Below are 23233 nucleotides of genomic sequence, written 5' to 3' on the forward strand. Positions count from 1 at the left end.
ATAGCGGTGTTAAGATTGATGATGCTTTTCTGCTCGGGAATCTCCAGACTCTGCACCAAAAACTGGCATGCTAAGGCACCAGCAAAACCGCCATGCCGGCCACAAGAGTCGCCCTGGCGACATGTGGGGCTCCTCTGCTGGGAATCTCCTCGTCCGTGAGCAACAAATATTCATCTGAAAGTGTGGCATCCTCTCGTTCTCTGCGCTTTCACTGGGAACTACGAGCCCGAGCTGCTAGTGATCAGCCATCTTGGATCTCCTCCCCACACTTCTCTTAACCTACTTTATAAGTTAAAGAGAGTTTGTTCAGAATAGGTTTGGATCATTGCCAGGAGGCCATTACTCTTCTAAATGAGCATGATTTGTTAGGTCTTTTTTTCCCATGTTTTAGAGTAAATAGGGCAATGATTAGAAATTTATCTCCCATAATAGGCTCTATAGCAGATTCTACTCTAACAGCTTCAGTTTAGCTGGGGGTGGTGGCACATGCATGTAATCCCAGCTACTCAGGAGGCTAAGGCAGGAGAATCACTTGAACCCAGAAGGTGGAGGCTGCAGTGAGCCCAGATCACACCATTGCACTCCAGCCTGGGCATCAAGAGCAAAACTCCATCTCAATAAATAAATAAATAAATAAATAAATAAATAAATAAATAAATGCTTCAGGTGAGGTCTTCCTAAGAAATAAAAAAAATTAAAAAAATTAAATAAAATAAAAAATAAAAATAAATAAATGCAAACTACGGTTATACTATAGACTTTAAATTTTCTTACTAAAATTGTGCTAAATAATAGGATTTTTCTAGATTACTTACTGGATGAACAGAGATGTGCCTGTGTAGTTGCTAATACTTGTAGTTGCACATGGAGGAGAAGTACGTCAGGTATTATCAGAGATTTAGCTGTAGGGGATTAATGAACAGGCTGCTGGGTTGAAATGAGTAGACCATTTATCTATTTAATTATTTGATCTATTTAATTTTAGTTGATTGGTGCATGGAGACCCTGGCTAATAAGCATACTTAAAACTTTTGGTATTATCCTCTTCAAAGTCAAAATAGTGTCTCCCTACTGCACTGTATTCTTTCAAAAGTTATAAGTATTTGCATATAGTCATCTCTAGAATGTCAAATGGTTTCTCTTTAACTAGAATGAGAAAAACTGAAAGACATATGTGACCATGGGGACACCATAACCTATGAATGATATAACAGTGACAAAAGCCCAAAATGATAAAAATTGAGAGTGGCACTAAGGCCCTGAGTTTTGGTCACACTTTGACCTATGTGAAAACCGAACTAAAAGGGAGGAATTTTTTAAACAAAATTATTGGAGGCCATTATTCCCGTCTGAGCTTGTGCGTCAGGCCCAAACAGACCCAATCAAACCAAAATTGAGTCACTCATGCTAAATGTGACATAATCAAACTGAAAATTCAACTCCTGACCTCAAGTGATCTGCCTGCCTCAGCCTCCCAAAGTGTTAGGATTACAAGCATAAGCCACCACACCTGGCCTATTGTGTTTAATTTTGATTAATAGGTTTTTTTTTTTTGGTACATAATAAACTGAAACCTAACTGGATACGTAAATAGACTGTAACCCATTCTTGTACCAACCACTGTGTTTTTGCCAGTAAAAGAATATCAACTGTTCAAACCATGTTCAAATGAGGTAAATCCCAGGCTATCACCATTCTGGCTGTTTCTGTACCTCACTTTCATTTTCTGTATGTCACTTTGCTTTTTCTGTCCATAAATCCTCTTTCTTCCACCATTTGACTGTACTGGAGTCTCTCTGAGCCTACTCTGGATCCACAGGCTGCCTGATTTGCAAATCAGTCTTTGCTTGATTAAACTGTTAAATTTGGTTTCTGTAAAGTTTTTTTTCTTTTAAAAGTTTTCAAATTTTTTTTCTATGATGAAAAATACATAATGTGTTGTTGGACTTTGATTTCATAAACTTATCCCTCAGCTGTTTTCCCAAATTATGCTATGTCTTTTAAAATTCCATCTGCAATTTCTTCTTTTCTTTTCCTTTTATTTTTGAGACAGAGTCTCACTCTATCACCCTGACTGGAGTGTAGTGGTATAACTAATCATGGCTCACTACAACCTCCAACTTCCAGGGTCCAGTAATCCTCCTGCCCCAGTCACCCAAGTAACTGGGACTACAGTCGTGCCCCATTATGTCCAGCTAATTTGCACATTATTTTCATGGAGACAGGATCTTACTATGTTGTGCAGGCTGCACTTGAACTCCTGAGCTCATGTCATTTTCCCATCTCAGCCTCCCAAAGTGCTAGGATTACAGGTGTAAGCCACCATGTCCTTCTGCAATTTCTTGAGAGGCTTATTCCCAATAACAAACAGTAGTACATAGCCACAAATCTAGAGGGGATCTTGATTCTATTATAGAAGTGTCACTATCCAGGATTTCAAGGGTCTGTGGCAGCTATTTTAGCATTATAGTGTGATCTATGCAGGTGCATGGGCTTTGGAGTCAGACACAGTTGATCCTGAGTCTCAGCCCAGCCACTTAGTAGCTGTGAGTCTTTGAAAAAGTTTCTTGCTATGGAAGAGTTCTATAAGCAACATAAACAAAAAAGGGCAGAATGATACTGATTGCAAAAATGGCAGTGATTTTTCATTTCTCCTGTATACATGTCCATTGCCAGGTGCTTTTACAGCTGTTCTCATCAAGATCCAGAACCTGTTTTCTGAACACTGGATCTGACTGGCCTTATTTGCTCAGGACAGTGGAAACCTGTGAACATGACAGTGGGCTAGTTTGGGGCCTAGGCTCAAATGGTCTTGAATGCTTCTATTTTTATCTCATAATGCTGTCATCACCATAAAAAAAAAAAGCCCATGTTAGCCAACTGGAGGATAAGATACCATGGGGAGGAGAAGCAAGGTGCACCTTTTGACAGCCCCAGAACCAGAAGCTCACTCCCAGAAACACAGCTGTGTAGTCAACAAGCAGCTGATGATACATGTCTGAAGGAGTTCAGTTGAGACCAGAAGAATGGCCCCATTGAGCCCAGCCTTAATGGCTGACCATCTCAATTATGACCCAATAAGTTTTGGATGTTTAGTTATGCCATAATAGCTAACCAATACATGCACCCAGTGCAGTTAGGATGCCAGGATTTAATGACAGGTTGATTACTAGTTACCTTCTAACAGCGGGCACCCTGAAAGTACTGATGTTTTCCCTGATTTAAAGTTGGATGTCTTGTAAGACAATACTGAGTCAGGCAGAAATACATGTAGACATGTGTTTATGTGATTGGTGCTTATACTCACAAGTACCCCACACCACAGGAGAAAACAGATAACAACAGCCTGACCATTAGCTCCAAGGCCGCACAGCAGAAAAAGTTTGCCTTTAATTGATTTTCTTCATATCTAAATATTGCAGGTCAAGACTGTGGACAGGGGCCGAGCGTGGTGGCTCAAGCCTGTAATCCCAGCACTTTGGAAGGCCGAGGTGGGTGGATCATGAGGTCAAGAGATCGAGACCATCCTCGTCAACATGGTGAAACCCCGTCTCTACTAATACAAAACATTAGCTGGGCATGGTGGCGCGTGCCTGCAATCCCAGCTACTCAGGAGGCTGCGGCAGGAGAATTGCCTGAACCCAGGAGGCGGAGGTTACGGTGAGCCGAGATCGCGCCGTTGCACTCCAGTCTGGGTAACAAGAGCGAAACTCCGTCTCAAAAAAAAAAAAAAAAAAAAACAAGACTGTGGACAGATCTGAAGACATAGTTTTTTTCTCCTGTGGGCCTATCATCCTTTGTTCACTATCTGATCTCTGGAAGAGGGATGGCAAACAGTGGTCTACCTGTGGTTATTATATTCCTGCTGCCCTCTGTTCTTTCTATGGTCACTCTTTCTGTTTCACCCTCCGAACTGAAAAGAGATGTTGATAAAGACAGGCTATCACCTTGCCTCTGGCAGAAAGAGGATGTTAAGGCCTTTCACCCTGCTGTTGTCAGAGCTTCACTTCAATGTAACAGCTACTAGCCATGTGTGGCAGCTGAGTGCCTAAAATGTGCTGTTCTGAATTGCGATGTGCTAGAAAGGTAAAATACAGAGTTAGTTTCAATGATTTAGCTCCAAATATATGTATTCATTAATAATTACATATTGTTCACATATTAAAATTATAATATTTTGGAGATCTTGGGTCAAATTGTTACAGTCAAGTCCACCTGTTTCTTTTTTTTTTTTTTTTTTTGAGACGGAGTTTCGCTCTTGTTACCCAGGCTGGAGTGCAATGGCGCGATCGGCTCACCGCAACCTCCGCCTCCTGGATTCAGGCAATTCTCCTGCCTCAGCCTCCTGAGTAGCTGGGATTACAGGCACGTGCCGGGGTTTCACCATGTTGACCAGGATGGTCTCGATCGCTTGACCTCGTGATCCACCCACCTCGGCCTCCCAAAGTGCTGGGATTACAGGCATGAGCCACCGCACCCAGCCTCTAAAAATATTTTTAACTTGACAGATAAAATATGTGTTCTGAGGCCAGGTGCAGTGGCTCATGCCTGTAATCTTAGTACTTTGGGAGGCCAAGGTGGGTGGATCACCTGAGGTAAAGAGTTCAAGACCAGCCTGGCCATCATGGTGAAACTCCATCTTTAAAAAAAAATATATATATATATGTGTGTTCTGTAAAACATGACGGTTTGAACTGTATACATTGTCAAATGCTTAATTTGAGGTAATTAATGGTAATCTTACATATTACCATTTTTATGGTGAGAGCACACGACATTGTCATCACTTTTCCAAAGTCCAAATGCACTATTATATAGTCATTGTGCTGTACCAAAAATATCTTGAACTTATTTCTCCTATATAATTAAAATTATGCATTTATTGACATCTTGTTGCAGAATTTCAAAGACTCGAGAGACTGTTGAGGTTGCAGAAGGAGTTTGTTTTAGGTATACACCAGCCCAGCTTGGAAACAAAATGGCTGAGCCCTTAACAAAGTCAGGGCTTGACTTTTTATGCATGAAGTATACAATGACACTAAAACAAGTTTTCAGGTGTAGAAGGAAGGCAATTCATTAGCAATAATAGACACCTAACTTAGGCTTACATATGACTGTTGCTGTGCAATGCAGATGTTTGCTATCTGTAGAGCTCAAGGATTCTAGCACTGGCCTTATCTATTGCCTTCTGCTACAGTGCCCAGAAGGCCAGAGTCCTGCCTGCTTTGGCATTTCTTATGACCTTCACTGTGTTACAGAAACTTAGTTATCAGCTATAGAAAAGAAGAATACAAGAATTCATAAACTTATAAAACTTACAAAGCAGGATATAATTCCATGGGAGGGGGAAGGACTCAGGGAAGTTTGTTTATAAAACAAAAATTTAATTTCTGCTTCTCTTTCCTGCATTAATTTTATTTTTTTAATTTTTTTCTATTCGATCTTTCCAAACTTTTTCTTTTTCATTTTTTATATTTATTTATTTTTTAGACACAAGGTTTCACCTTGTTGGTCAGGGTGGTTTTGAACTCCTGACCTCAGATGATCCACCCACCTTGTCCTCCCAAAGTGCTGAGATTACAGGCATGAACCACCATGCCCAGCCTCAAACTTCTCTTTTTCTGAATATCTTGGCATCTGGTAGTCACCATTTTGCTTTCCCTTTTTTTCTTCCCAAGATAAAGTCTTACTCTGTCACCCAGACTAGAGTGCAGTGACATGATCTTGGCTAACTGTAACTTCTGCCTCCTGGGTTCAAGCAATTCTCCTGCCTCAGCCTCCCAAATAGCTGGGATTATAGGTGCCTGCCACCACACCCAGCTAATTTTTGTATTTTTAATAGAGTCAGGGTTTTACTGTCTTGGCCAGGCTGGTCTCGAGCTCCTGACCTCATGATCGACCCACCGTGGCCTCCCGAAGTGCTTTACAAGTGTGTGCCACTGCACCTGGCCTCACCATTTTACTTTCTACTTTGATGAGATTAAGTTATTTAAAATCTATGTGTAAATGAAATCATGAAATGTTCATTTTTCTGTGCCTGACTAAGTTCAACTAATGTCTTCCAGATTAATCCATGTGATTGAAAATAATATAATTTTGTTGGGGGCAATCCAAGATGGCTGAATAGGAACAGCTCTGGAGTGCAGTTCCCAGCAAGAACAATGCAGAGGGTGAGTGCTCACCATATTTCCAACCAAGTTTTCACTGCCCACAGACCAGGAGATTCCCAGGCCGAAAAGTGCCATGAGTTTTCAGCATGGTTGATGCCATGGGTAGATGCACAGAAACTCACACAAATCTGGGCAGCCATTTCAACAGGTGCCTGAAATGCCTGGGAGACAGAGCTGCCCATTCAACTGAAAGAGAGGAGGCTGAGACAGGGAGCCAGGTGATCTGGCTCGGTGGGTACCACCCCCACAAAACAAGCAATCTGAAACACTCTGTATTGAGAGTTTCACAGCAAGCACAGTTGGACCCAAGATGGTCCAGCTCAGTGGGGGGAAGTGCATCCACCAATACTGAGGCAGTTCACACAGCAGCTGGGCAGAGCCTGCAGCAGCTCAGCAACACCTTCTAGCAACACAGTCTAGCAGACTGTGACTAGACTACTCCATGCAGGGCAGGGCATCTCTGAAAAAAGGCAGCAGCATGTCAGGAACTTATAAATAAAGCCAACCTTCCTAGGTCAGAGCACCTGGGAAAAGAGTTGGTTATGAGTTTGGCTGCAGCAGACTTAAAGGTACCTGCCCAGCAGATCCGCATCGAACAGCGGAGCTCCCAGCACAGCACTTGAGCTCCTATAAGGGACAGACTGTCTCCTCAAGCAGCTCCCCAACTGCCATATACCCAAAGAGATACCTCATAAAGGAGAGCTCAGGCCAGCATCTGGCAGGTGCCCTTCTTGGACAAAGATAACAAGAAGAAACCGGCAGCAATGCTTACAGTTCTGCAGCCCCCACAGGTGATCCCCAGGCAAGCAGGGTCTGGAGTGGACCTCCAGCAGTCCTGCAGCATAGGGGCCTAACTGTTAGAAGGAAAACTAACAGAAAGAAATAGCTTCAACATCAACAAAAAGGATGTCCACTCAGAGACCCCATCTGAAAGTCATCAACTACAAAGACCACAGGTAGATAAAGCCACTAATATGGGAAGAAACCAGAACAAAAATGATTAAAACACCAAAAACCAGAATGCCTCTCCTTCTCCAACAGATCACAACCCCTCACCAGCTAGGGATCAATGATGGATAGAGAATGAATTTGATGAATTGAGAGAAACAGGCTTCAGAAGGTGGGTAATAACAAACTTCTCAGAGCTAAATGAACATGTGCTAACCCAATGCAAAGGACCTTCACTGTGTTACAGAATCTTACAGTTATCAGATATGGTGAACAAGAATACAAGAATCTATAAATTTATAAAACTTGCAAAGCAGGATACAATTCCACAGGAGGGAGAAGGACTCAGGGAAGTTTGATTATAAAATAAAAACTTAAAAATTTAATTTCTGCTTCTCTTTCCCGCATTGTTATTTTTATTAATTTTTTTTTATAATTCAATCTTTCCAAACCTTTTTTTTTTTTTTAAGAGATGAGGTTTCACCTTGTTGGTCAGAAACTAAGAATATAGAAAAAGGTTAGATGAGATGCTAACTATAATAAACAGCTTAGAGAAGAATATAAATGACTTGATAGAGCTGAAAAAAACAGCACAAGAACTTCACAAAGCATACACAAGTTTCAATAGTCAGATTGACCAAGCAGAAGAAAGGATATCAGAGATTGAAGATCAGCTCAATGAAATAAAATGAGAATTCAAGAATAGAGAAAAAAGAGTGAAAAGAAATGAACAAAGCCTCTAAGAAATATGGGATTATGTGAAAAGGCCTAATCTACATTTGATAGTTTACCTTAATGTGATGGAGGGAATGAATCCATGCTGGAAAACACTCTTCAGGATATTATCCAGGAGAACATCTCCAATCTCACAAGTCAGGCCAACATTCAAGTCCAGGAAATACAGAGAACACCACAAAGATATTCCTCAAGAAGATCAACCCCAAGACACATAATCGTCAGATTCACCAGGGTTGAATTGCAGGAAAAAATGCTAAGGGCAGCCAGAGAGAAAGATCGGGTTACCCACAAAGGGAAACCCATCAGACTCACAGCGGATCTCTCCACAGAAACCCTTCAAGCCAGAATAGAGTGGGGGCCAGTATTCAACATCCTTAAAGAAAAGAACTTCCAACCTAGAATTTCATATCCAGCCAAACTAAGCTTCATAAGTGAAGGAGAAATAAAATCCTTTACAGACAAGCAATTGCTGAGAGATTTCATCACCACCAGGCCTGCCTTACAAGAGCTCCTTAAAGAAGCACTAAACAAGGAAAGGAACAACCAGTACCAGCCACTCCAAAAATGTACCAAATGGTAAAGACCATTGACACGATGAAGAAAATATGTCAGCTAACAGGCAAAACATCCAGCTAGCATCAAAATGGCAGGATCAAATTCAAACATAACAATATTAACCTTAAATACAAATGGGCTAAATGCCCCAATCAAAAGACACAGAGTGGCAAATTGGATAAAAAGTAAAGACCCATCAGTGTGCTATATTCAGGAAACCCATCTCACATGCAAGGACACAAATATGCTAAAAATAAAGGGATGGAGGAAGATTTATCAAGCAAATAGAGGGCAAAAAAAGCAGGAGTTGCAATCCTAGTCTCTGATAAAATTAACTTTAAACCAACAAAGATCAAAAGAGACAAAGAAGGGCATTACATAATGGTAAAAGGATCAATGCCTCAAGAAGAGCTAATGATCCTAAATATATATGCACCCAATACAGGAGCACCCAGGTACATAAAGCAAGTTCTTAATGACCTACAATGAGACTTAGACTCCTACACAATAATAGTGGGAGAATTTAACACTCCACTGTCAATATTAGACAGATCAACGTGACAGAAAATGAACAAGTATATCCAGGACTTGAACTCAGACCTGGAACAAGCAGACCTAATAGACATCTACAGAAATCTCCTCCACAAATCCATAGAATATACATTCTTCTCAGCATCACATTGCACCTACTCTAAAATTGACCACATAATCAGAAGTAAATCACTTCTAGGCAAATGCAAAAGAACGGAAATCATAACAAACAGTCTCTCAGACCACAGGGCAATCAAATTAGAACTCAGAATTAAGAAACTAACTCAGGACTGTATAACTTCATGAAACTGAACAATCTGCTCCTGAATGTCAACTGGATGGACAATGAAATGTAGGCAGAAATAAAGGTGTTCTTTGAAACCAATGAGAATGAAGACACAACGAACCAGAATCTCTGGGACACATTTAAAGCAGTGTCTAGAGGGAAATTTATAGCAATAAATGCCCACCAGAGAAGTGAGGAGAGATCTAAAATCAACACCCTATCATCAAAGTTGAAAGAGCTAAAGGAGCAAGATCAAAAAATTCAAAAGCTAGCAGAAGACAGGAAATAACTAAGATCAGAGGAGAACTCAAGGAGACAAAGACACAAAAAACCCTTCAAAAAATCAATAAATCCAGGAGGTGGCTTTTTGAAAAGATCAACAAAATAGACAGACTACTGGCCATTAATAAAAAAGAAAAGGGTGAAGAATCAAATAGATGCAATAAAAAATGAAAAAAGGGATATCACCACTGATTCCACAGAAATGCAAACTACCCTCAGAGATTACTACAAAGAACTCTATGCACATAAACCAGTAAACCTGGAGGAAATGGATAAATTCCTGGACACTTGCACCCTCCCAAGCCTGAACCAGGAAGAAGTTGAAATCTTGAATAGACCAATAACAAGGGCTGAAGTTGAGGCAGCAATTAATAGCCTACCAACCAGAAAAAGTCCAGGCCTAGATGGGTTCACAGCTGAATTCTACCAGATGTACAAAAAGGAGTTATTACCATTCCTTTTGAAACTATTCCAAACAATACAAAAAGAGGGAATCTTTCCCAAATAATTTTATGAGACCAACATCATCCTGATACCAAAACCTGGCAGAGATTCAACAAAAAATGAAAACTTCAGGCCAATATCCATGATGAACATTGATGCAAAAATCTTCAATAAAATACTGGCAAACTGTTTGCAACAGAACATCAAAAAGCTTATCCATCATGATCAAGTAGGCTTCATCCTGGGGATGCAAGGTTGGTTCAACATATGCAAGTCTATAAGCATAATCCACCACATAAACAGAACCAAAGACAAAAACCACATGATTATCTCAATAGATGCAGAGAAGTCCTTCGACAAAATTCAACAGCACTCTATGCTAAAAACTCTCAATACGCTATGTATCGAAGGAAGATATATCAAAATAATTAAGGCTATTTATGACAAACCTACAGCCAATATCATACCGAATGGGCAAAAACTGGAAGCATTCCCTTTGAAATCCGGCACTAGACAAGGATGCCCTCTCTCACCACTCCTATTCAATATAGTATTGGAAGTTCTAGCCAGAGCAATTAGGCAAGAAAAAAAAAAAAAAAAGAAAGGGTATTCAATTAGGAAAGGAGGAAGTCAAACTGTCTCTATTTTGTAGATGACATGATTGTATATTTAGAAGACGGTATCATCTCAGCCCAAAATCTCCTTAAACTGATAAGTAACTTCAGCAAAGTCTCAGGATACAAAATCAATGTGCAGAAATCACAAACATTTCTACATACCAATAGCAGACTGACAGCCAAATCATGAGCAAACTCCCATTCACAATTGCCAAAAATAAAATAAAATACCTAGGAATACAACTAACAAGGAATGTAAAGGACCTCTTCAAGGAGAACTACAAACCACTGCTCAACGAAATAAGAGAGGACACAGATGGAGAAACATTTCATGCTCATGGTTAGGAAGAATCAATATCGTGAAAATGGACATACTGCCCAAAGTAATTTATAGATTCAGTGCTATCCCCATCAAGCTACCAATGACCTTCTTCACAGAACTGGAAAAAACCACTTTAAACGTCATATGGAACCAAAAGAGAGCCTGCATAGCCAAGACAATCCTAAGAAAAAAGAACAAAGCCAGAGGCATCACGCTACCTGATTTCAAACTATACTACAAGGCTACCATAATCAAAACAGCATGGTACTGGTATCAAAACAGAGATAGAGACCAATGGAATAGAACAGAGGCCTCAGAGGCAATGCCACACATCTACAACCATCTGACATTTGACAAACCTGACAGAAACAAGCAATGGGGAAAGGATTCCTTGTTTAATAAATGGTGTTGGGAAAACTGGCTAGCAATGTGCAGAAAGCAGAAACTGGACCCCTTCCTGACAGCTTACACTAAAATTAACTCCAGATGGATTAAAGACTTAAATATAAGACCTAACACCATAAACACTCTAGAAGAAAACCTAGGCAAAACCATTCAGGACATAGGCATAGGCAAGGACTTCATGACTAAAACACCAAAAGCATTGGCAACAAAAGCCAAAATATACAAATGGGACCTAATTAAACTCCAGAGCTTCTGTACACCAAAAGAAACAATCATTAGAGTGAACCAGCAACCAGCAGAATGGGAAAAAATTTTTGCAATCTACCCGTCTGACAAAGGACTAATATCCAGAATCTACAAAGAACTAAAACAAATTTACAAGAAAAAAAAAAAACCATCTAAAAGTGGGTAAAGGATATGAATAGACAGTTTTGAAAAGAAGATGTATATGAGGCCAGCAAACATTTGAAAAAATGCTCATCATCACTGATTATTAGGGAAATGCAAATCAAAACCAAATTGAGATACCACCTCATGCCAGTTAGAATGGCGATCTTTAAAAAATCTGGAGACAACAGATGCTGGAGAGGATGTGAAGAGAAAGGAACAGTTTTACACTGTTGGTGGGAGTGTAAACTAGTTCAACCATTGTGGAAGACAGTGTGGCGCTTCTTCAAGGACCTAGAAATAGACATTCCATTTGACCCAGCAATCCCATTACTGGGTATATACCCAAAGGATTATAAATCATTTTATAAAGATACATGCACATGTATGTTCATAGTGGCACTGTTTACAATAGCAAAGACCTGGAACCAACCCAAATGCCCATCGATGATAGACTGGATAAGGAAAATGTGGCACATATACACCATGGAACACTATGCAGCCATAAAAAATTATAAGTTCATGTCCTTTGTAGGGACATGGATGAATCTGGAAACCATCATTCTCAGCAAACTGACACAAGAACAGAAAATCAAACACGGCATGTTCTCACTCACAGGTGGATGTTGAACAATGAGAACACAGGGACACAGGGAGGGGAGCATCACACACTGCTGAGGTCTGTTGGGGGTGGTCAAGGGAGGGACAGCAGTGGGTGATGTGGGGGTGGGGGTGGGGAGGTTGTGGAGGGATAATATGGGGAGAAATGCCAGATGTAGGTGATGGGGGGATGGAGGCAGCAAACCAGATTCCCATGCATGTACTTATGCTACAATCCTGTGTGATCTGCACGTGTACCCTAGAACCTAAAGTACAATTAAAAAAAAAAAGAAAATAATAGAATTTTTTAGATGAATACTATTCGAGAGTGTATATCTACCACATCTTGCTTTTTTTGTTTTGTTTAGCATATCCAGTTTTTATTTATTGTTAAGTTACTCAGAGTCTCAAATTGTACGATACTTGAAAAGAAATATGACAATTTCTGAGATTAAAGTTTATGAAGTTACTGTTCCAGAAAATTCAGTAAATATGGTTATGTAGGAACAAACTTAGGCTCATGAGCCTTTTAAATTTTTACACAATCTTTAATGATGTTGATCAGGAAATTCTTTCATAGGTTGAATTACTTCTTCAGTCTCCACAGTTGTATCGCCTGGGAATATTCTGGCCTTCGATTGAACGATGGCATATGGTTTTTTAGCCACGTGATATTTCATGTAATAATGAACAATCCAGACAGGTACAAGTACATGAGTAAAAATAAACATACTCTTTCTGTATACCTTATAGACTATGTTCCTCCAAGGGATCTTATTCACCAAAAACTTATTCCAGAATTTCTCCATAGGCCACATCCTCTCTGGGGGCAGCACCGGCTCCCAAGGGCTCAGTTCCGGGTCCTTTAGCCATTCCCTTCTCAGTGCTTGCAGCTGCTGCGCAGTTTCTCATCCCGAGTGTACCCGGTCATGTCACTGCTGGTATGAAGACAAAAGGACACAGCGCGCCCTCGAACTAATATCTCATTACTTATGCCTATCTACCACATTGTCTTTATTTATTCATTAGATGCTGAACTGTTGATTTTATTTTGCCAACAACCCCTTGTTACATGTATGATTTGCACATATTTTCTACCATTTTTTAGTTGTTTCCTGTTGATTGTAGCAGATTTTGTGCAGTAGCTTTTTAATTTGAAGTAATCTGACTCATCTATTTTTCCTTTGGTTTTCTGGAATTTTGAGGTTAAAGCAAAAAAGTCACTAGCCAGAGCAATGTTATGGTGCTTTCCTATTTTTTCTATTAATTTCAGGGTTTAAAATCTTACATCTAAGTTTCTAATTTATTTTGAGTTGATTTTTGTATGTGTGTTAATTAGGGGTCTCATTTTATTGCTCTGCATGTGTCTATAAAGTTTCTCAACACCATTTATTAAAGATACTGTTCTTTTTCTATAAAATTGTCACCTATATTCAAAATCAGTTAACTGTAAATACGTGGATATATTTCTGATCTCTCTTTTCTGCTCCGTTGACTTAATGTCTTTGTTTTTATTTAAGTATCATCCTGCTTGGCTTACTATTGTTTTGTAGTAGATTTCAAAGTCAGTGTGATACCTTCAGCCTTTCTTCTGTGCTTGATTGCTTAGGTATTCAGGGTCTTTTGTGATACCATAAAAATTTTAGATACATTTTTAAAAACTTCTATGAAGTATGTCACTGGTATTTTGATAGAGGTTACATTATATCTGTAGGTCATTTTGTGTAAAACACATATTTAAAAATACTAATAATACCAATTCATAACTGAAGTAATATTTTTCCATTTGCATATTATTTAATTTTACTTGTTCTTTTTTAAATATAGTTACCACAGTTATTGTAGGTGGGATTATTTTTATTTTATTTATTATTATTATTGTTATTTTTTTGAGACAGAGTCTTACTCTGTCACCTAGGCTGGAGAGCAGTGGCATGATCTCGGCTCACTGCAACCACTGCCTCCTGGGTTCAAGCAATTCTCCTGCCTCAGCCTCCTGAGTAGCTGGGACTACAGGCGAGTGCCACCATGCCCAGCTAATTTTTTTTCTTTGAGATGGAGTCTTGCTGTGTTGCCCAGGCTGGAGTGCAATGGTGTGATCTTGGCTTAGTGCAAACTTGGCCTCCCAGGTTCAAATGATTCTCCTGCCTCAGCCTCCCTAGTCGCTGGAATTGCAGGCACCTGCCACTGCACCAGGCTAATTTTTATGTTTTTAGTACAGAAGGGATTTTGGCATGTTGGCCAGGCTGGTTTCAAACTCCTGACCTCAGGTGATCTGCCCACCTTGGCCTCCCAAAGTGCTGGGACTACAGGTGTGAGCCACCATGCCCAGTCTAATTTTTGTATTTTTAGTAGAGACAGGGTTTCACCATGTTGGCCAGGCTGTTCTCAAGTTCCTGACCTTGTGATCCACCTGCCTTGGCATCCCAAAGTGCTGGGATTACAGGCATGAGCCACCACTCCCAGCCAAGGGTCTCATTTTTACATCAGATCTTGGATCTAAAAAAGAATCAGTTAATCCCCATGGAAGTCTTAATTCTCACTGGGGGGATGAGGGGGTACATCTCCCTATTTCCTAGGCAGTCAAGAGTATGCTTCTTTGAGCCAAACGTGAAGAGCTGAGTATTTCCCCATAACTGCTATTAGCCATCCTCAAAAGTATATTTCTTACCTTGTTATTACATACCAAAGTTTTTTCAAAATATGAAATAATTTCTGATAACCCGCAAAGCCAAAAATGTCAGATAATACAATGCAAAAGAGAATAGAACCTCATTTTGAGAGAGATCTATCCACTTTCAATTCCTGGGGTTTTGTGAGGAAAAAGGGGTGTTTTCCAAAACAGGGTCTGTGGCACCTTCTATTTTTCCCAAAGAGTCCCAGGCTCTTAGAGCTTGAATATCTGCTGTTAGTTAAGTTGACTTTTAACCATAGTGCTCTTTTAGAAAGTTTAAAATATTGGCCAGGCACGGTGACTGACACCTGTAATCCCAGCACTTTGGAAGGCTGAGGTGGGTGGTTCATGAGGTTAGGAGATCCAGACCAACGTGGGCAACATGGTGAAATGCCTCTGTACTAAAAATACAAAAATTAGCTGGGCTTGGTTGTGTGTGCCTGGAATCTCAGCTGCTTTGGAGGCTGAGGCAGAGAATTGCTTGAACCTGGGAGGCAGAGTTTGCAGTGAGCTGAGATGGCACCACTGCACTCCAGCCTGGGCAACAGAGTGAGACACTGTCTCAAAGAAAAAAAAAAAAAGGAATGTTTAAAGTACTTATGACCAGAGTTTAGTCAGGCCAAGTAGCCAATATCTCTGGCTTTTGAACTTTACCAAAAGTAACTTCAAAGGTTTTCTGAGAAAGGAAAATTCAAGACAGCTCCTGGAGGGGAATAGAATCAACAAAATATCAAAATATCACCAAAATAAACAAGGAACTACTCATTTTGTAAGCTGGGAATTGAACCCTGAAGCCAGGCCATCACTGTGATGGTGGAGATCAAGAGAAAATACTGTAACATGATTACAGAGTCAAGCTTCCAAGGACATGAGTGATCAGTTTTCTGGGCCATCTTAAACAGCAGGCTTAAGGGGTCCTACACCAGCATTCTATTCTAAGGTACCCCTCTTAATAATGGAACAATACAGAAAGACATTTATAGCATGAAACACAACAGATTTGTTACAGCTTAAGACTAGCCCCACAAATGCATGTTCCAATTAAAACTTCACAGAGAGGCTGGGCACAGTGGCTTACACCTGTAATCCCAGCACTTTGGGAGGCCGAGGCAGGCAGATGACGAGGTCAGGAATTTGAGACCAGCCTGGCCAACATGTGAAACCCGTCTCTACTAAAAATTAAAAAATTAGCTGGGCATGGTGGTGCATGCCTGTAGTCCCAGTTACTTGGGAGGCTGAGGCAGGAGAATTGCTTGAACCTGGAAGGTAGAGGTTGTGGTGAGCCAAGATCATGCTGCTGCACTCCAGCCTGTGCAACAGAGCAAGACTCCATCTTAAAACAAAAACAAAATTTCACAGAGGAAATAAACAGTAATGTTTACCATTTATTCAAGCAGGTTGCATATATAGAGAGAAGCCAGAAGTCTGATTGGTAAAATTTGTACACATTTGGCCAGGCATGGTGGCTCACACCTGTAATCCCAGCACTCACTCTAGGATGCCGAGGCGGGCAGATCACCTAAGATCAGGAGTTCAAGACCAGCCTGGCCAACATGAAGAAATCCTGTCTGTACTAAAAATACAAAAATTAGCTGGGCATGGTGGTGGGTGCCTGTAATTCCAACTACTTGGGAGGCTGAGACAGGAGAATTGCTTGAACCTGGGAGACAGATGTTTCAGTGAATCTAAATTGTGGCATCGCACTCCAGCCTGGGTGATAGAATGAGACTCCATCTCAAAAAGAAAAAATAAAGGAAAAGAAATTTGTATGCTTTTGCAAGCATGCCAAGCTTCTGAATTCCCTGTCCCTGAGTGGCTCTAGTGATATGGTTGGCTGCACCACAGCCCTGTGGGCCAAGCCACAACACAAAAGAAAATTATCTTATTTCATTTTTGCCAGAGCAAAATAATGTGTGACAAAACAGATATTAGCCTCTCTACTTAGCAGTCAATATCAAACTGACAAGTTTCAAGCTTGCCCCCAGTTGGGCCCTCTCATCATTAATTCAACCTCTGATCAGGAGTTTCAACTTTTGGTCTCTGGGTAAGATGGTCATCCTGAGTAATAGAAAAGATAATAAAGGAAAAGGAGAGAAAAAAACATAGATTGTGGCAGGATTGGGAAAGCAAAGAGCTCAGGGAGGCCAGAGAAAGACCCACCAATTGAAGGGACAATGAAAAGTTCAGGCGACCGCTTGTCAATAGCAAAAGTATATTTTCCAGGAGTCCTATCAGCTCTCAAGTTTTCCCTTTTAAAGAGGAAAAAAAGCTCCCCATGTTCCATAGTCCTGTAGAGGCCTAATTCTGTCACCCATAGCTAGCAACAAAGAGTGTAAGACAGTTATCCAAAGAGAAAAGCAATTAACATCCCATAGTTCCAAACCAGTTCTTAGCTGAGAGGCACTTTACTGAGAGGGGTGTCTAAGCTTCTAAATCTTAGGAAGGACCCTAACCTTCCTAAGTTGGACATCGAATCCAAGTTCAATCAAGCATCCTTGCCTTTTATTAAAAGGAAACTTTAATCCACTCGATATTTTAGGAGAGACTGTAGCTCCCCTAAGTTGGGCCTCTAACCCAATCTCCTCCTTTACCGAAGTATATGCATCCCACTCACCCAAAGTCAGCCATTAATGCGCACAGGTAATTTTCCTTTAGGTCAGAGGTCTCTTCGGTATAGTCCCTTTGTGGTTGCCGGGAAAATGTTACCAGAAAGAAGTCCCAGTCCAAATGCCAAGATGGAGTTCTTGTATTTCACTCAGGGTGAGTCTATAGAATAAAGTGAAAGCAAATTCATTAAGAAAGTAAAGAAATGAAGGAATGGCTTCCTCCACAGTCTGGTTGCCCATTTTTATGGCTAGTTTTAATTATATGCTAAACAAGGGGTAAATTACTTACGACTGGCTTTTTTAGACCATTATTGTGTAACTTCCTGACATTGCCATGGCATTTATAATCTGTTGTGGCATCGGTGGGAGTGTAGCAGTGAGGATGACCAGAGGTCATTCTCTTCATCATCTTGGTTTTGGTGGGTTTTACCCCGCTTCTTTACTGCAAGCTGTTTTTGTTTTTTTTGTTTTTTTTGAGACAGAGTTTCACTCTTGTTACCCAGGCTGGAGTGCAATGGCGTGATCTCGGCTCACCGCAACCTCTGTCTGCCTCCTGGGTTCAAGCAATTCTCCTGCCTCAGCCTCCCAAGTAGCTGGGATTACAGGCACGCGTCACCATGCCCAGCTAATTTGCTGTATTTTTAGTAGAGACGGGGTTTCACCATGTTGACCAGGATGGTCTCGATCTCTTGTCCTCATGATCCACCCGCCTCAGCCTCCCAAAATGCTGGGATTACAGGTGTGAGCCACCGCACCCGGCCCACTGCAAGCTGTTTTATCAGCCAGGTCTGCGTGACCTATATCTTGTGCTGACCTCCTATCTCATCCTGTGACTTAGAATGCCTAACCATCTGGGAATGCAGCCTAGGAGTCTCAGCCTTATGTTACTCGGCCCCTATTCAAAATGAAGTTGCTCTAGTTCAATACATGTCTGACAGTCTGTATCTGGCTATGTGATAGGTAAGAAAAGAGAGCACCATCTAAGTTACAATGGAAGGGTGTTTCTTTCCATCAACTGTTTCTAGAGAACTCAAAGGATGAAGAATTTTATTAATCACAGCTATTTACCAGGATTATCTGTATGCATCATCTTTCCCTACCTCTTTTTTTCTATACATTTCTTCTATTTGACTTTTCCTGGGTTGTTATCTTTTATAATAAACCGGTAAATGTAACCACAGCATAACTACAGTGTTTTGCTGAGTTCTGTGAGTAGCTGCATCAAATTATTGATCTTGAGGAAGGTTATGGGAGTCCCCAGTTTTTAAGCAGAAGCTCAGAAGCATAGATGGGCCTATGGAGTTTGTGACTGGCATCTGCAATGAGGGCAATGTTGTGAGATTGAGCCCTGAACCATGTCTGTGCTGACCCCTAATGAGTTTGTTTTAACTACTTTTTTAAATTTTTGTGCTTGCCAAGGATCTCTGCAAAATATTTCTTTCCTATATCCCAGAGCCTTCTCTACATTCTCTACACCATGGCTTCTTATATTTCATACAGAATACCTACCATGAATTTATTATCTGCAATATTTAAAATGTTCCCTTGGTAGCTGTTGAATATGGGAAGATGTCAATACTCAAGATTTCTAGTGGGGGAAAGCTGGGATTTTTAGTAAAGATAAAGAACATCTTTACTGAAAGATATTTTAATGTTGAGGTTCCATCTATGTTCTCTATTATCTCTATGCAGAACAGAATTAATAAAATGCTTATTTAAACAGAATGGCATTTATTACCCTGAAAGTTCTGAAATAAATTAAGAGATACCTGCTCTCTAGGGTGATAAAGAAAGACTACTTAAAATCATTATTGGGCCAGGTGCAGTGACTCACACCTGTAATCCCAGCACTTTGGGAGGCCGAGGTAGTCAGATCACCTGAGCTTGGGAGTTCAAGACCAGCTTCACCAACATGGAGAAACCCCGTCTCTACTAAAAATACAAAATTAGCTGGGCATGATGGCACTGCCTGTAATCCCAGCTACTCAGGAGGCTGAGTAAGGAGAATTACTTGAACCCGGGAAGTAAATGTTGTGGTGAGCCAAGATTGTGCCATTGCATTCCAGCCTGGGCAACAAGAGTAAAACTCCATCTCAAAAAAAAAAAAAAAAAAAAGAATTTTTTAGCAGCATTTCCTACCTGTTCTACTAGGAAAAAAAATCATTATTAAAAATTACAGAACATGGGGGATATCTGTATCTTGAACTTCGAATTAAGTTGTTGTTCCTGTATGGTTAAATTCAGACTATAATTTACTTTTTGAGGGGCGATATTTTGGCAGTGATGTTATGTTCTTCTGTGTGCATCAGCACATCATAAAAATTTGTTCTAGTGCAATTGATGTTAATGATTTACTTGGATAAAGAGCTCTGAATTTTTTTTTTTTTTTACTATGGAATTAATTATTTTTCTCTTTATTAGTAAGTATATTTATGCAGCTGATGTGCATAAACCATCATATTGAATCTGGCAGCTGCCCTGTCTTCTTTGGTTTACTTTGCTTATATCTGTCTTTGGAAAAGGAAGGCTCGGCTGGGCACAGTGGCTCACATTGTAATCCCAGCACTTTGGGAGGCTGAGGCAGGCAGATCACCTGAGGTCAGGAGTTCAAGACCAGCCTGGCCAACATGGTGAAACCCCATCTTTACCAAAATGCAAAACTTAGACAGGCATGATGGCGGATGCCTATAATCCCAGCTACTTAGAAGGCTGAGACAAGAGAATCACTTGAAACCAGGAGATGATGGTTGCAGTGAGCCAAGATTGTGCCACTGCACTCCAACCTGGGTGGCTGAGCAAGACTTTGTCACACACACACACAAAAAAAGGCAGTGGGGGGAAGGCTCTTATCTTTGTTTACAGGCCAGAAAAACTGGGTAAAAATACAGACTGTGTCCACTTACTACATGTTTGATAAAATAGTCTTTTTGGGTCAAAAACATTGATGTTACTAGTGACCTTGTTAGAAATCCAAATAGTCAGACTTTATTGCAGATCTTCTGAAAAATAAAAACCTGCACAACATCTTCAGTTCATTGTACACATTTTAATTTGAGAGGTACCTTCTAATTAACATGTCTTTTTGTCTTAAAAACATACATCTTATTCTTTATGATGTAAATATATCACTCAAAAATGTACATTTGTGTTTATGCCCTTAGTTTTATACTTTGTTATACAGAAAAGTATCTTACATACACTGGTGTTGTGAAACTTTTTTTTTTTTGAGATGGAGTCTCGCTCTGTCACCCAGTTTACAGTGCAGTGGCATGATCTTGGCTCACTGCAACCTTCGCCTCTGGGCTTCAAGCAATTCTACTGCCTCAGCCTTCTAAGTAGCTGGGATTACAGGCATGCGCCACCATGCCTGGCTAATTTTGTATTTTTAGTAGAGATGGGGTTTCTCCATATTGGTCAGGCTGGTCTTGAACTCCCGACCTCAAGTGATCCACCCACCTCGGCCTCCCAAAGTGCTGGAATTACATGTGTGAACCACTGTGCCTGGCCTGTTGTGGATCTTATGCTATTCTCTTCTCTCTGAGTTAGAGAATACATTAGAGAATATGTCTGTGTTGAAAATTATTGGTTAATTTCAGTCATTCCTATATAAGTCAAAACCAATTCTTTTTACTCTTGTCTCACCTTAATTTAAATGATAAATTCTGCCCATGGCAACTTGGTAAATATATGTATGTCTCTCTTTCTCCCTTGCTCTCTGTGTGTGTGTGTGTGTGTTTCAGGGGCCATTGACATTTAGGGATGTGGCCATAGAATTCTCACTGAAGGAGTGGCAATGCCTGGACACTGCTCAATAGGATTTGTATAGAAAAGTGATGTTAGAGAACTACAGAAACCTGGTCTTCTTGGGTGAGAGTAACTTTAATAACACAATTCCAAATACACCCTAAAAGTTTCATTTCTCTTTTTATGTAGAATGATTTTTGGTAATTTATTTGCATAAATGAGTTTCTGATTCATGTTTTCAAGAAAATCTTGAGAATTTGTCTGTGTGGAAAAGAATTTCTTCAAGATGTTTCATCTTGATCTGAACTTTCAACATTTCTAAGCTGGTCTGTATCCTTCACTCTAGATTAGTGGTAATTCCAGAAATTTAGTGGCATAAACTATGTTGCCCATATCATAAGATCTATTTGCCACCACCAATCTTTGATTCATGAGTACTGGGTAGTAAAATTAAGGACCTAAAATTTAAAATATTTTCTAAATATTTAGAAATTTCTTTCATTGATTAGTATTTTGGGATTACCTTTCTAGGATATCCTTTTTTTTTAGATGGAGTCTCACTCTGTCACCTAGGCTGGAGTGCAGTGGCACCATCTTGGCTCACTGCAATCTCTGCCTCCCTGGTTCATGCAATTCTCCTGCCTCAGCCTCCCAAGTAACTGGGACTACAGGTGTGTGCCACCATGCCCAGATAATTTTTGTATTTTTAGTGGAGGCAGGGTTTCACCATGTTGGTCAGGCTGGTCTCAACTCCTGACTTCAAGTGATCCACTCGCCTCTATCTCCCAAGTGCTGAGATTGCAGGCATGAGCCACTATGCCTGGCCCTTTCTAGGGTATTCTATCAATTCTTTTGAATGAGCACAGTAGTAGGTTACTAACTGGAGAACATGAGAATGATTTATGTTATTTATTTTTAATAAAGCAGGTGTTACTCTCACTAACCCAGACCTGATCACCTGTTTGGAGCAAGGTAAAGAGCCCTGGAATATGAAGAGGCATGAGATGGTAGCCAAACCCTCAGGTAGGTGAAAGTAAATGAAACAGATTATACCAATGAGCGATCCAAAGGTCAAAAAGAAAGCCAGTCTTTAAAATGTAATTTGAAAAGCTGTGTTCCAAAGCAAAGAGTTTCTGGGAAGCTTGAGGTTTTTTTTCTTTTCTCTTTTTTTAAAAATTTTCTCTCACATAGGGGCATGTTTGTCTTATGCTTTTGAATTCTCTAAGGATTCTACTTTTCCTTGGATGATCTTCCTTCAAGTTTACAGTGAGAGCCAAAGTGCTCTTCATGGCATATATAAGACTGCAGAATCTGATTGCTTTTCCATTGTTTTGGGGACACACAAATATCTGCATAATTTTGAGAAACTTTATTTTTCTTAGTTATCTCTTTGCATCATGTCTGAAATATGTGAGAGTAGTGGTTTCTGTTTCATTGGTTTTTGGTTAATTTTTCTGTATATTCCATCCTGTTTTATTAATATGGTCTTGAAATACAGTTTGAAATTACAAAGTATGTTCCTCTGCTTTGTTCTTTTTCCTCAATATTGCTTTGCCTATTCAAAGTTTATTGTAGTTTCTTGTAAATTTTAAAATTGTATTTTTCATTACTGTGAAAAAATGCTGCTGGAATTTTGATGAGAAGTTTATTAAATCTATAGATTACTCTAGATAATATGGCACTTTAACAATATTTATTCTTTTGATTAATAGACATATTTTAAAATTTATTTTGTTTCCCTAATTTCTTTGATATTTTATATGTTTAATTGCATAACTTTTTACCTCCTTGGTGAAATTTGTCTTTAGAAATTTATTATTTTAATGGTATTGTAAATATTTTTTTTCTATTGTATCAGATAGTTCATTTTGTGTATGGAATCATAACTCATACTTGTATGTTAATTTTATAATTGCTAATTTAT

The 23233-nt window shown here is 39.9% G+C and overlaps 1 protein-coding gene and 1 pseudogene across 1 annotated transcript in view; one reads left to right on the forward strand and one right to left on the reverse strand.

Moving 5' to 3' along the window:
- Window positions 1-6653, forward strand: part of LOC105726269 (zinc finger protein 43) — a 44328-nt gene extending 37675 nt beyond the window's left edge. Inside the window, exon 6 of the mRNA XM_064381566.1 lies at window positions 6066-6653. The gene's annotated coding sequence lies outside the window, so the exon portion shown is untranslated. The remainder of the gene's footprint in view (window positions 1-6065) is intronic.
- Window positions 6654-12612: 5959 nt separating this feature from the next.
- On the reverse strand, window positions 12613-13216 carry LOC105726292 (NADH dehydrogenase [ubiquinone] 1 beta subcomplex subunit 6-like; annotated as a pseudogene).
- Window positions 13217-23233: the final 10017 nt, after the last annotated feature.

The sequence above is a fragment of the Aotus nancymaae genome, unplaced genomic scaffold (genome assembly GCF_030222135.1).
Source record: "Aotus nancymaae isolate 86718 unplaced genomic scaffold, 86718_ANA_hifiasm-v0.15.2.pri h1tg000028l, whole genome shotgun sequence".
Lineage (NCBI taxonomy): Eukaryota > Metazoa > Chordata > Mammalia > Primates > Aotidae > Aotus > Aotus nancymaae.